The following is a 13,799-nucleotide window of genomic DNA, read 5'->3' as shown; positions in this document are numbered from 1 at the left end:
CATGAGAGCGTAACTGTCTCCGTATTCAGTCTCATCTTGAAGTTGTGAACGAATCGATCGATAAATAATATGTTGCTTCTGTGTTTGATCCGAGACGCTGTGAACGTCGCTAGTGTATTTCATGTAAACGATGCCAGTGACGAATCTTCGAACCACGGACCATCGTTTCTCATGTAGATGTTGGCTATCGAACCGAGAGTACATTTTGAGCTTCATTTCCGAGACAAAACAAGCTGCCAGAAATTCTTGCATGGTTTGATGACAGAAGAAGAATGTAAAGTCGCCTCCTATCAAGTGACGGCCGAGGATGTTGTTGCCAGGAACTTTTGTCATCAAGTCCTGTACTTCGTCCGCGGAAACTCCAACCCGATCCAAATCTGCTTTGTAGAATAACTCGTCTATGACGCTGAGGTATCTCTCTTGCATGCTCGTGTTGTCTTGCTTTGATTTTGTCCATAGTTTCTTATAGAAGGTCTCTACCTCTCGCATGATCTCGTTTGGCTGCGATGTTACGTTGCCTGCGTCTGTCTCTATGGTCGTGAGGGCCTTACTTTCTTTCCTTTGTTTAAGTTTTTGGTAAAAGTATTTGGTAGGTTTTTCATTTTGTTCTAGGTCGATGACTCACAAACTCGACACTTGGTGAATTCGGCCGTGGTAGATCTCGTAGCGGTACCGGTCACCATGATTGGTTACTGGAATGTTTGCCGGTGAACTTGGCACTTTGAGTGGTTGTCAATGTTGTACGGGGGTCAGGGCATGCGTAGATCACACAGTCACGGCGTGATTAGATCACAGATTGCGTAATCGCGGGAAATAACGCGTCGCTTTTCACTTGGGGAACTCGGCCCTTGGAGGAATTGGCACTAGAACTGCATTTAATATGAATGAACAGTATCAAAAAGGAAATTTAAACGTGCCGTGGCTCGCGGTAGATCTCGTAATCTTGGGATCCTTCAACCCTGTTATCGAGACACCCTAACCCCAGAGTGGAATCGTCTCTCCAAAGGCAAAAAATAATTTATTTTGACGTGATCATGCGAAACATTTGTTGATGAGGAACACTGGCTTGTTGTGATCGATAAACGAAGAAGCGCCGCTTGATCTTCCACAGTTTGATTGAAAAAGTTGTAATGTGTACAATGACAAAATCTTATCATCAAATTGTCAAGAAAATTAGTCGAAGTTCTGAAAATTTCAAAAATATCAGCTTGACAGTCTCTAGTAGTTTGATGCAACGAAAATGTTGGGAAATGATGGCTGGAAATGATGGCTCCAAACTGCTTGTATGACTGTCCACCAAATATTAACATTGAGAAAGTTATGGTTTCAACGCTACTAAATTTTCATCGCGCCTTTATTAGGCGCTGAAATTTTGCAAAATGACCAAATGAACATTTGTAAATCCAAAATATTTGATGATGGTTTTAACAAGTACGAATCTCGTGGCATATATCTTGTGGACGAAAACGATGATGGTCCTATATTTTGTAAAGTCGAATACATTTGACTTATTGCCAAGCAAAGGAAAATATTGGGAAAATTAATCGAATCAATATATTTCTCTCGTCATCTGCATTGTTACTGTGTTCGCGAAACTGATCGTTACCATGCTTTTTTGCCGAATGAATTGATCTACCAAAGACCTTTTGATGTTTACTCAATCAATGACTCCGAGTTCATAAGACTTCATCATTGCGTGTGCCTGTCACCTGACAGTGATATATAAACATTTGTTATTCAATCTGTCTCTTTAGATGACAATGAACTTGGTAGCTAAATTATGGGTACATTCCAAGCGGATAAAAGTCGACAATGTTTCTGAGATACGGAGTGCAGTTTATGAAGTCTATAAAGATAAACTGCGTGGTCGTCAATTCTTGATCAAGTATTACGACAAATCAGTTGAAGATTTTATGACCTTGATGAAGACGCAATTATTAAAGACAAAGGTCAAAGGCGGGTGTTGTTTGTTCTCTTTATTGATGTTATTATCCGTGACGATTAGGGTAGGTCTAGTAGGTAGTAGCACGCTCTACAGCTGTAACACCAATGAATTATTCCCCGATTGGACATTATATTCCTTGGGTTCTTAACCAGAGTCCGTATAGACCCCATCAGGGTACGAAGCACCACATCAGGGTGTGCGAGATGAATTGTGGAATTAGGCCTATATGCTGTGGAATATGTTCTTGGCCAATTAATTCAACTGGAAAATAGTCTTCGCGCTGCGTGCGATTTTATGTCAATGCGCTTTCTGATTTAAAAAAAATAGGTAACATCAAAAATTGTGTTGAAAATGGACAGGGGCTACGAGAAATCTCATTGGAAGTACAAGGGGTACGATCGCTAATAAGATTAAGAAGCAATGCTATTACGATGGCTCAATAATGGTTATATTTCAGTTGCTATTGATATGTTCCAATAATAATCGAAGGCAAAATCTAACGCTGATTTAATTTAAAGTTGGCAATGACAATACCAATAGCCTAAACTTATCATGACTTTATCAAAACCAGGATTAGGCTACACCTCTCAAATGTCTGATATCAGATCATTCTTCAATAGATTATAAAATATTCAATATAAAATTGTGGCACGTCACAGGTCCACTAGTTACAATATTATAACCCAACAGTTTTACGATGTCATGATGCAAACTCTCGTATGATGTATATATATAACTCATTAATTAAAAAATTATGCCCGCACAAAAACAATTTTATTCAAATATTTGAAACTGATGTTTTCCGTGTCAAGCGTGAATTTTAGCTGGGTCGGGAGATTTGCTCGTGTGCACCGGGCACTCTGATGAAATTCACAGATGATACGTACGTCGTACATATTGGAAGATCACGCCTGGGACCGCTGAACTATATAATCTATGACACTCTCTTCATTACAGAACTCGTTCCACAACTTCATGTTGAGACCCCTCTGAAAATGCTGCCGCCACTTGGTGCCTCTGCTGACAAGGAAAAAGCATATTCCCTTGGCTTCAGCTCATCGGATGGTGCTGGTTTGTATAATATTATAGTATTATACAATATTATAGATTCTTCATGGGTTATAGTTGCAACATGCATCTTTTAAGATCTATGCTCACAGGAGGATCGTGTCAGTGTGATGTCAGACATTCCTGTTTTGGGGTGCGGCAGTTATGGTCCTGGTAAGAACATAACTTATTATCACCATGTTGAAATATATTGAGAAAAAGTAATTGAATTTTTGTATGCATTTTCTCAATTTTTATTTTTGGCAGTTTTGGCATCTGGCTTTGACCAGGCCTGCCTTAATGTATAGCATAGCTCTGATTTGCCAGATGTTTATGCACAATATCACACATCAGAATATATAGTAAAGGAGTTTCATTCCTTTATTAAGATGTAATGAAGCCATCACCAGCTACCAACACGCCGCTCATCAAACCTACCGTAAGTGAATGGAAGGCGAAACTTCTTGTCAGTGATTCTGGAACATTTGCCTGGTGTGCACATCACCAATGCTGTGAAGACCAAACTCCGTGCAATGCACCACCAAATAAAATCTTTTGAGTAATGACGTCTTGAATTGTTAATAATAAATCCAATGTCATGTCAACATGTGATGAATTATATATGTATGTTGCTGTTTGACGAGGATATGCGTATGCCGTATATAGGATGGGTTGGTACCGGATAGAGGTGTGAAATTACCCACCTCGGGGATAAGGTAGAAAAATACCTACCTGCGAAATAAGGTAGAAAAATACCTACCTGTGAAATAACGTAGAAAATTTTCCTCCTGTTTGTAAGTTAATCCTTGAACCTCCTCTAAAGGAGGGCACAGTTTTTACAGTGCAGGCTCAACAATTTCATGGGGTTGACAGGAAAATTTACCTGTTTAAGTTAAAAATTCAATTGGATCTGCGGAGCCCTATACTTGGTAAAATTGAACCAATTTTGGTGTGCAGCGTTTTTTAGGGCAACCTGACGATTTAAGAGGTGACCGGCTTCAATCGAGGAAAAAAAGTTATTTTTGAACAGCCCTAATGTCCAGTCCACTGCTACGATACCCGCCGCAGAATCCCATGTCACGCCGACACACGAACGTTCGACGAAACTGGTCGCTGCTCGCGACCAACCGGCAATTAGGTAATGACCGACCAATTTTTCGCATATCGAAAATACTTCTCTCTATGACATGGAATCTGAAATTGAAAAATCCAGTGCATTAGATCGCTTTCAACATAACAGGTCGCCAACTTCATGCAATATCAAACCCCAAACACTCGCGTCTTGTATTCTTTCTGGCGGCTTGCATCGAAGACCATACTTTGACAAGACACTCACGACTGCCTCAACGCTAATTGGGTCGAGATTTAAGATGATGATGTCGTCGTAATAATGATCTGTAGCGGCCGATACACGCTCGTCGGAATACAGCACTTTCGAAACGATAGATTTCAGGAGCGCAATTGAGTCCGAATCCCAGTCTCTTGAGCTCGTACGCCCCATCTTCGAATTCGATCATTTGATATCGACTACAATTAGACGACACGCCCACCTGGATTTATGCGTCGCGAAGGTCCACTAGTGCGCAGTTTGCCAGCATCTACCTCCATTTCTCTTGGCAAACGTCTGCCCCACTGCATTCGACAAACTCGTTGAGTTCTCGGAAATCCAAAACTGGTCGAACCTTGTTTTTTTCTTTCTTGAAAGACCGCCATTAGAGGAATCAGTCCCGCGGTTTTTGATCGAGTCTCCACCAACCAGCCGTTGTCAATCCATCGTTTACTTCTGACCTGAACTTCTGAAAAACCGCCGCGTTTGCGATTCTGTACACCGCGAAACGATTCTTGTGCACTGGCGTGCTCTTCCACTCCCACTCAGGCAATCCACATATGTCCGTTGAAACTGAGTGCATAGTTTCTTTTCTGAACGGACAGCTCGCTAGCAGCAGCCCTCTCATCGGGTCTTCTCGTTGATGGGCTCTTCTCGGCCGGTACAAATTCGCACGACGCAGAGTCGTCGCACATATACTTGGACATCCATGATCCAGTACGAATTTGAAATGCTTCAGAACGTCTGTGCCCACGACGAAATCAAGACCAGGAATCAGCGATTTTACCACTACACACCGAACGTCGAGAAGTTTTCCATCTATTTCGATCGGAATTATTGCTTCACCTTCAATTTTCATTCTCCCACCATCAGCCGACAACAATACCTTGCAGGATCTGAAAATTCTCCGACCTTTCACTTAACTCAGGTTTACCAATGATTGAGTACACCCGTACAAAGGATTGAGTACACCCGGCATCAAAAAGTGCCATAATACTTCGACCGCACGCTATAATGGACATTCTAGAAATCAATGCGCTATTCCATCCGATGGGGACGTTTCTGGCGCACACAGATCCCCACCTTCGTTTCCCTGTCGTCGGCCAACCTTTTGCCAGTATCGAGCAATGTGGCCGCTTTCTTTGCAACGAAAACATACAATGGATTTGCAGAATATTCATTAATGAGGTCCACCACACAGAAAACACCGCACTCTTCTTTTTTTACCATAAGAATGGGCAACTGCGCTCATCTCGGCACCATCCAATTCATGATCGGTAGCGAGGGCACGTGCCATCGATAGCACCTCCGTTAATTTTACCTGCTCCACCTTGGCTGTCGCCCTTATCTCAGCAGCCACACGTTTTGGCAACCCCCCGACAAAAGATAATTTCAACAGCTGTTCGTCTTCGTTTTCAACGATGCCCGCCAATTTTGCTAATCGTTTCAAGTCGGCAATGAAAACGTCGACCGACGCCTCTTCAGTCAACACCCTCATCTTGAATCCCCCATATGCCGATAGGGGCATATGCCTTCATAGGGCTTTTTGACAATGCCGCGCTTCCAACACTAATTGCTAGGAATTTTGATTCCACAAACATACACAATAGGAAGCCTAGTGCTACAATAGACTACACGTTTCAAACACTGCTATGCCACCAGTCAAGGTTTCAAGGCTCCCACAACGGGAAGAAAGTATCGACATATCAACAATAATTTTTTCGTCTGATTTTTTGAGTATATATAAGTTCAGTTTACAGACTCTTATCATTGCAATCTACACTCGACTGAGATTCAAACATTCGAATCTTCGCAATCCGTTCCATATACAGCTTCTCTATTTTATTTCGTCGCAAAGGAAAGGCACACACTCGGTGATAACGGTATATTCCTCGTTTGGGGCTTTAAGTCAGTCGTTCCAAATCTTGGGCTCGTTTGCCTTTATTCTGGGGATCTCGAAGGTGTTGGACGTCATCAGCTTCCAAGATAGGCCTTAAGTCTAGACTCAGGGAGACACAGTGATGGTGGTGTATTTGCTAACAGTGAATTTGGCAGAAGATTCATTTCCAGTGACTTGAATATGCCTGTATCTGGATATCTGCCAGGTACAGATTTGCAAGTCCCATATTGTATTGTTGGAGACGCTGCCTTTCCTCTCAGACAGAACTTGATGAGACCCTATCATGGAAAACTTCTCCCATTTGATAAATCTGTTTTCAACTATCGGCTGTCTCGTGCAAGAAGGATAATTGAGAATACATTTGGCATCCTGGTCACACGTTGGAGAGTGTTCCGAAGACCCATAATTGCTTCCCCCGACAAAGCCATCCTAATAACCAAGACAGCATGTTGTTTGCACAATTACCTTCAAATGAAAACGAGCTATGCATCTGCGGATGTTGACCATGAAGATCATGTTGGCAATATTATCCCCGGGAACTGGCGTGCAGAACGGCAGCCCGAGTAAAAATCTGGGTTGAAACGGAATGGGAGGATGGGATCTAACATGACGTCTGCACGGGCATCAGACGTGCGCGATAGATTCAAAGACTATTTTACTTCCAATGCTGGCAGGGTACCCTGGCAAGATGCAATTGTCAACAGAGCCCGTTAGCGGACAATTGCAACCACATGACAGCTCCCCCGTTTCAATTTGCTGTAGTAGAAATATATTTGGCACTGTAAATAGATCGCTTGATTAATTCATTGTCGTTTAAATTTGAGGTCCATTCTGATTAGAGACATGATTTGTTGTTTGCTGGTTGCAATTTTCAAAACGTGAGGAGATGTAGTAGCACTTGTCGAGGATTTTAAATATGGAGTACCTATACGCTCTCACAAGTCAAGTTTGCTGCTGTTGAGGTTCTAGCTGTAGTTTCTAGTTACGTTAAAGTACTGCCTAGTTAGTAGTTAACCCCAAGTCGCATTTGCTTCCTTGTTATGTATTCCTGTTTTTACAAGTTTCAATAATAATTCGAAGCAACGAGAGTACCGTTCCAAAATTGTATTCAGATATCAGAACATGCATTTCAATAATTTAGAAGAAAGACAGTGGTTGTTCATTTGCAAGTTCCGATGTAGCAACCTTAACCTTATCTGCAAGATATCCCATGATAATATGACTTGCAGCTTCGTATGCCGTTACTCTCGGCAAAGATCGGAGTCTCCGCTACCTGTTTCCCCAAATGGGAAAATTCATTTTGCTCGTCATGGGCATTGTGTAGTGCTGCAGTCACCCCAGCAACATTATCCATATTTTTGTGCAACATAGTGGTGATTCTGTCCTGAAAAGAAGAAGATTTAAGTTGATCTGTATTGTATATCAAGAAAAAGCAATCCTGCCCAGTGCCCATACTTGAAATTCACTGCGATCCGAGCGCTTCCGTTTTCTATTGGAAGATGAATGCTGCTGGGGAGAAGTGATACTTGACAGCGGAGTGTTGCACGGCTGTTCACTTCCCCTTTTTGGCACTAAATCTATCAGATCATCACCTGCAAATGAACAACAAGCATATAAAATTGATTCTTCTCTATGGAATAGATCAATTTATGTTGGAATAGATCAATTTATGTATATTAGGGCTGTTATGCTGTCGTGGAACATCATGTCTGGCCATGGTAAACTGAGGAAAAATTAGCCACCATAGGTTTACTGATTAAACTGGTCACCGTACATCAGAGGTCACCAACACGAGACCCGCAGTTACTATGCCCTCACCTATTACTTCGTGTCCATGCTCGGCCGACGGTCGGCCAAAAGGCCATGACGCATGTGTTGTACATGTCGGCCGTGTTTCCATGACAAGGCATAAGTCAACCGTGACTTGGCCGAACAAGGCGCGTGATTGGCGTGAAGCTTTCATGACTCTTGCTTGTCATATGTACGTGTACGCCTACCTACTGCGCTACCACGATCCAAAGAAGGATGTTATTTCGTCTCTTGTTGTTACACATATTTACCAAATTTATGTCACTTTGCCATGCCTATCTGATGTTGCTGCGGCGTATCGGAAACCTGAGAAAGAGTTTCTCCGTTCTGGCCTGTAGACCAACCCGTTGCTTGCACTGCAGCGGCAGAAATGCGCGAATTATGGAAGCAGCTTACGCGATCAGGCCTCAATTGAAATCACAGAGAAGATTTTGGATGCTTAGGCGGTAATTAGCTCTGTCACTACTGGACCAGGGCCGATACTCTATCATTCATTGTGGTATTCAGGTCCAGCGATTGTTGGAACAACATAGTACCATACTTCGATCAGCGCAGTTGGATGGAGCATTTCAGAATGCCAAGGGCAACATTTTATCAATTAGTGACCCTGGTACGCGAAGAAATGAAACCAGGTTTCCGCGTGATAACGGCAAATCTTGATAGCTAAATCTAATTCTTCTCTAACCTTAATATTCAGATGACGGGTGTGTAAGATCACCGATACCAGTCAACAAGCGAATAGCAATTGCATTATTCAAATTAACGTCTGCATGCGAATTTAGGGTGGTTGGAAGCCTTTTCGGAGTTCACAAGACGTCCGTCTCAAGATACTTGCGCGTGTAAGTAACATATTTGGCTCGTCCCAGATTAAGTTGTTTGTATTTCAAGAGTGATGTCACAAAATGTATTGTTACAGATTTTGTCACGCGTTATGCAAGAAAATGGGTCAATGGCAGCAGACTTTGGTGGCTTTTTGCATTTACTGCAGATCGACGGTCCCACTCTCGGTTTGTACTTTCTGCGACATGCCGGGCCAGTCGCTACTTCCTCCGCAGCCCGTCTCTTCCTGTAGGATTGGGTGCGGGCAGGCAGTGGCGATTTTGTAGGGTTGTTGGCGGAGCGAAATGTGGCAGTAGCAGTTGTATTGCGCGGCAAAATGTAAATATACTTCTGCTGGAATGTAGCAGTCGGCAGAGTTGCAGGCTTCTCCTTGGGCGGTGGTACGGTTTCGACGGTTACTGGTTGACTTTGCACCGGAAGCCCTTGTTTGAAAACATCATTTTCCATCCGAGTCTGCTGTTTCTTGTGTGGCAGCCGTGCTCTATACTGCCCCTTACGTCAGTTGTAGTATTATCGCATCGTGCTTTCACTTCCTCTTTGTCCGGACAGACGTATAATAAAGTCTCTGCAGCAGTTGTTGAATCGTGTGTGATCTGTTACAATGGCGAGCACGTTAAAAACGTTACTTCAGTAATTTGGCTGCAAGTCCGAAGATTCCTGGACAGTAACGGTATGCTGAAAGTTGGCGGAAATTCGATTACGGCATTGTCTATTTGAGCCGATTGAAGAAGCAGTTTTTCATCGATATGAGAAGAAGACTTGACTGGTTGCTACACTTCGTAATAACTGTTTCACTGGCGGAACTGATGTGTGCGCGCGTGTGCGCACGCGGAGGGGACGGAGCTTGTGACTCTCCTGGCCCGATGTTATTAAGATGGGATGGAGCATGTGACTCTCCCTGTGATGTAGCGCGGCGTTGTTAGGGTTTTAGTTTAGGGAGTTGTTCATTGATGTTAGTTTAGGGTTCGTGTTCTGCTAATGTGATGCGGTTTTGCGGATGATGTTTGCGGATGCACGCACCGCCTGATGTTCTTGTACGTGCTTCCAACACATGACCAGCGATTACCTTTGGAACCGTAGGATTTCATACTGGGATACACATCGCAGAGCCGTGATATGGTCTCCTCGACGTATCTGTTGCAGTCAGGTCGTTGGGCAGGTACAGAGCTGCTACCGACGAAGCACTTTTGTGTAGCAACCACGCCAGGCGTCATGCTTTTCTGCGACTTGACCGATTTAAATCGACCGCCCGGATTTCTTTTCCTATACACCGGTCTGAATGTGATTGCTTGCTTGTCGTAGGGGAGAAGGTCGTTCCACAATGATTGATATGATCTGTCCCCGCTTCACTCAAACAGCCAGTTCAATCTCTGTGAAGTAGCAGGCAGTCGGTCAGACTGAAACCTTTTCATATCCGGGAACAGAAACAGATTTCCCTGGTGTTGTACCGATATCTGCTGCCGCGGCGAATGAAAGTCATCCGCCAAATATGGAAGATTTGGCGGGTAGGATACGTTGCCGTGGAAAGGGCATTCCGGCAGGACCTTCAGCTTCAGCTCTCCTTCTGTGTTTTTAACAACTTTCGTGTCACTGTTGATCACCCAGCGCGCAAAGTAACCGTCTTTCATTAAGAGATTTGCCGAGACCATACGGTTCGGCAAATAGATGGTCAAACCGATATTGTTATCATAGCAACTGATAATAGGCTCCATTTTCAATTCTGAAAAACCGAATATGAAAATGCAGTATGCTAGTAGACCAATGATTGGAAAAGAATACACCCTCACTTCGAAAAACTGACTGAAGTTAACCTAATATTAGCCGACATATTGCGTGAAAACGAATCGCGCTATCACCCCCCACTCCGCTGGCGCGTTTTCAATGAAAGCCGCGCACAAGCGAAAAAACCGTCCGCACGATGCGAGAAAACGCACCGTGCTACCACCCCCCCTGGTAGGTACAAATATAACGTAAATGATCGCATGATGCGCAACTTTAATTCGAGTACGTCCGACGATTATTACGTAGTTTTGTAACACTATGTTCGCTTCAACTAACATGACCTTGGGTAACAAGGTCACGCAATGACACATAGCAGCCAGTTTCCTGACAACGATACCCATGTCACGCAATAGTGTTATGCCAAACCTTGCACGTACAACTCGAACCGCACATGCAAGACAGACAAGACAATGTAGCATGACCTCGCAAGCACAACACTTCCTACACAACTACTCTGTATTAGTATTGTGATAGTATGTAACAGTACATATATCTTCAGAAAGCACGACGTGATCGAACAACGCCTTGCAGACTAAAGTATACGTACTGTTACACAGTACTTCACTCACTCATAGTCGTCCTCAATCCAACCCATGCTTGACACCGTTACACTGTTCCGACACACTGACACCGAGCTCTTTATGTCCAATTGTGTTGAACGCGCATATCAGTGGTTAACTAGTGTTTCAGAACACGTTTACTTTAACGCTATGATATTACGATCTGAAAAAGAAACATTGCGATTTAGAAAAATAGGATAAAAGCTGTAGATAAAAATTTAATGTCAATACAATAAAATAGGAATACTAGACAAAAGTGGCCAACAAAAAATAAGAACGACACTTTCAGCAATAAAACACGATAGTAGCAAAGATGGTCAAAACAAGATTCAATTAACTTAAGTTACTAATACTAAAACTGGCGATAAAAAACATAAAATTAAGCGTACTTCAATAGCGAATAACGAAACTTTAGAAAAACACAATGCAATCAAAGGTCCATGCGAATGGGGGCACGGACAATTCGCCTTGGCCTCGCCGCCGCGCCGACGAGAACGCGCACTACCGGTCCGGAAGGCGGTGCCGGTAACGCCTGCGGTGCCGGTAGCGCCTGAGGTATGTGATTTGCCACATATGAGATTGGCCGCCGGCCGCTACGGTCCGTGCCTCCTACGTCGTCGTTGTAAGGTGGGCGTTCTATCGCCAGAGGCACGAACCGCTTCAGTCCACATTTCATTAGGCCGTGCTGCACGTCATAGAGAACGACCGGTTCCGCTTCAAAGTGATGACTCATGATCACCGCAAGAACGGTTGATCGGCCATTATAGTGTGTGTTGAGTATCAGGTTTCCTCTGTCCTCAATGAAGTTTGTCTTACGTGCAGAATGAAAGTCGTCAGGTAATATAGCGACGTTTGAGGGTAGATAAATGTTTCGATAAAATGGGGACTTCGGCATCGTCCGAAATGTCGGACTGCCATCTTCGTTATTTGAATGTTTCTTGTCCGACAAGACAACGCCACGAGCATGAAACTCTTTCTTGATGAGATACTTGATAGCAATTTCTCGATTGGCTATGTCTATAGTCTGTTGATGGCGGCGAACTTCGAAGCGGAGGGAAACAAAAAATACTCGTTTTCACGACGTCCGCTGATGGCGGCGAATTTCGACGCGGACGCAAAAACAAAATAGTTTTTTGCATATTTTCATCCTTTTCAATAACTTGTTCGTTTTTAATACATCGTTTTCATTGTGGCCTTGTTTCTTGTGATTCTTTGTCTGAATGCGTGGAAATCGAGTGTAGTGTTGAGAAGGTAGCAACGTTATGTAAAATCTTACAGGCAGGATAACCTCGTATTATAGCTATCGTGCCCTAAAGTTTTGCATATCGTGTTACAGAGTTATCGCTTACACGGTTAGTAACGTGATTTCGATACGGACAACTTGCGGGTCATATAGCTTCGTTTAAAAGCGATATGGTCCACGGAGTTATGCTTATTGATTCACATATGCGTTGTCGGAAGGCAAAAAAGTTCGACGGAGTAGCGGATAACGTCCGAAGTGTACAAATCAGGTGTGTCGTGAACAACGTTGCTGACGTAGATAGAGTATCGACAATATGTGGAAGATTCAGTGTCGGATGGTTCAAATTACACCCATACGACGCCAAATTTTTCCATATTGAGGCACTTATTTGTCATGGGAAGATTGTCGAGTTCGGCGCGATCAATAAAATTACGCTAGGAGTAGCGTATCGTGTCTTACCCGTAAACTACGCGATGCGATGCAATGTGACTCCCCCTTTGACGAGGGCGCCAGTCTGGGTATGCAACGACACATTTTCTGGATCTTTAATGCAGCCCAGATGTTTTCGTTCGTTCTCCCAAATTCTGCGGGAATCCAGTAGGGAAACTCCAAGCGTGTCGTTGCCCCTCGAGCTGGCGAAGATCTTCAGTATATTGTAAACGATCACGGGTGGTGCGACGACAATGGAGGGAAATCTCTCTCTTGGAAAGTCGTCGAATCATATCTTTCTCAGATGGGCTTGAACGTGCCCTGCCAACATCTCGGCTCGTTTTGCCTTTCTCAAAAGACTCCAATCCTCATCCGACAGCACGAAGAAGCATTGAGATAGTCGAGCCATAAATTCGGCGTAGAGTGGGTGAGATTCGGTAGTGCATCCGCGGGCAAAGCGTCTCATACAATGCCAAACGGATAATCAGATTCGGCCATTCTTTGTAAAGTTTGCGTAGATGCGTGTGCTCACTGCCGCAGCATCCACGGTCCACATAGAGTATCTCAGGTGGACAAACTTCAGCATCTGTATACCGTTTCGTTAATCCCGCTGCCACGTGTGCGAGGCCATTGCCTTCAGCACAAGTCAAAACAGATGTCAAAACCTGTCCATGCTCGTTACCAACATTCGTAGGCCACGCACAAGTATTTTGAGCTTCTCCGACAAATTTTAGGTCACATTTTTCGTGGAATCCATCTTGATAATGGATCCGAACGTCGGTGTTATTGATGACTTGATCTCATCGAGGCGGGACAAAATATCTTGGACGTACTCAGTCAGCAGCCACTGAGCTGTGGGGACAGGCTAGAACTCGGGTGGCTGTGTTAACTGCGGGCAAGTTGCAAGCATCCCTTTA

General features: G+C 43.7%; 1 long non-coding RNA gene across 1 annotated transcript; it reads left to right on the top strand.

Annotated features, from left to right (window-relative positions):
- The first annotated feature begins 3,083 nt into the window (after positions 1-3,083).
- LOC145432645 (uncharacterized) lies at positions 3,084-3,597 on the top strand. Its single transcript, XR_013912915.1, has 2 exons — positions 3,084-3,166; positions 3,382-3,597. It is a non-coding gene; the product is annotated as an uncharacterized LOC145432645 (long non-coding RNA).
- Positions 3,598-13,799: the final 10,202 nt, after the last annotated feature.

Source organism: Botryllus schlosseri, unplaced genomic scaffold (genome assembly GCF_051294905.1).
Source record: "Botryllus schlosseri isolate E-star unplaced genomic scaffold, Bs_hap1 Bs60a, whole genome shotgun sequence".
Lineage (NCBI taxonomy): Eukaryota > Metazoa > Chordata > Ascidiacea > Stolidobranchia > Styelidae > Botryllus > Botryllus schlosseri.
Note: the sequence above shows the minus strand (reverse complement) of the source record. Positions and strands in the feature narration are given on the sequence as shown.